Below are 1,526 nucleotides of genomic sequence, written 5' to 3'. Positions count from 1 at the left end.
TAAACTGTTGTGCCACAATATAACTGCAGAAATAGTACTTTTAAATGGCTAAAAAGAATCAAAATACTGAAGTTTAGTGTGAAGAAGGGTGGATATAAACAACCAAGAAGAGAGCAGATAATTGATGTTGAATTATTAATAGTCCAAACTAAGTTCCATGGTTTTTCTACCTATACAAATAAAATGAGGTACTTTCCAAGTTTGAGCTATGCATTGTACATCCTCCCAAGCAAGTGTATGAATAAGATTTTTATAAATATTGCCAATATTAATTTATTCCATACCTAAAATTAATTAAATGATAGCAATTGTACAGTGATTAGGATGCATTAATTCTAAAAAATGTAGCTATGGTCCAGCACAAGTTGTCATGCTTCTTTTATCTGAGAAAAATTATTTCAGAATAAATATCAGCCCTATGCTAACCATGAGAAGAATGTGGTCTTCTACTGACAAATAGGCTAGTCTTGTATTTTGATCCTTAGCTGGCTTAGGCATTGAGTTTCTCTCAAAAGGAAATGAGTCTGATAGTTGATGACAGATTTCAGAACTTGGTGAATTGAAGCACAGGCAGATTCCATCTGGGTAAGAGTACTGACCTGATTTTCACTAGGAAACAAAGGTGAATCTTCTCCAACTTCAAAATCAAAATATATGTTTTTAGGTGAAGACAGAATATTCATCGCTGAAAAAAATGTTGTCCCATTTTTAGAGGCTGTTTCTTCATCTCTGTGTATAACACATTTCCATCAGGATTTTGTGATCAACAATCTACATCATAGTGGCTGCCAGTAATCACATGTAACTTGAGGGTGCACTTGGTGATCAGCATGATGTCCTAATAGAAGCATTTCTAGGTGAGTCAGGTAGTTCAGACCTGATCTTGGAGAGGCAACCAGGCAGGCACTAGCAGCAGCAGTGCCCAGTGAACTGTGGTGGCCATCCAGCTCTTTATAGACTCTATCTGCAGTATCCTGAGGTAGCCATGGTCAGCCCAAGCTATGTGGATGCTGGGGTCAGTACATTTTTGCTGGGCAGTCCTCCTCTCCTGCTGCCAGCAAGGATAAACTGCAGAGTCACTCTGAGCCTCAGAGACATTCAGGGTGAGAAGTGATCCCCTGTGGGTGAGGGGTGCTGTGAGATGAGGAACTAGGACCAGGAATGACCTTGTTAGCAAGACACCTGAGTTTTTTAAATGGGTGACTAACATCCCCTAACTTATGTTGACAACCTGTACTCCATTTAAGAAAACTAAAGCAAACCATTTGTTAATGAAGTCAGCTGAAACAAAATATATATAACAGTCATATATATATGTATATATATAAATTGTTACAATATAAACAGTTTTAAAAATGATTGCAAATTAAAATCCAATGACTTAAAGTATGCTGGAAATGTAATAGAGCTTTGGGATCAAAGTGGTTGGAATGGAATGCAATCTACTTATAACTTTAGCCTTATACCCACAGTGTCTTTGTAAAATGAAAACAATAACATCAACCTCATAGAGCTGTTTTGTAGAT

At 37.1% G+C, this 1,526-nt stretch overlaps 1 pseudogene; it reads right to left on the bottom strand.

Annotated features, from left to right (window-relative positions):
* Nucleotides 1-348: 348 nt before the first annotated feature.
* Nucleotides 349-1,210, bottom strand: LOC100158089 (transmembrane emp24 domain-containing protein 7 pseudogene; annotated as a pseudogene).
* Nucleotides 1,211-1,526: the final 316 nt, after the last annotated feature.

The sequence above is a fragment of the Sus scrofa genome, chromosome X (genome assembly GCF_054392235.1).
Source record: "Sus scrofa isolate SSC_HxYL_T2T_F1_AM1 chromosome X, Sscrofa_HxYL_maternal_Yorkshire_Landrace_v2.0, whole genome shotgun sequence".
Lineage (NCBI taxonomy): Eukaryota > Metazoa > Chordata > Mammalia > Artiodactyla > Suidae > Sus > Sus scrofa.
Note: the sequence above shows the minus strand (reverse complement) of the source record. Positions and strands in the feature narration are given on the sequence as shown.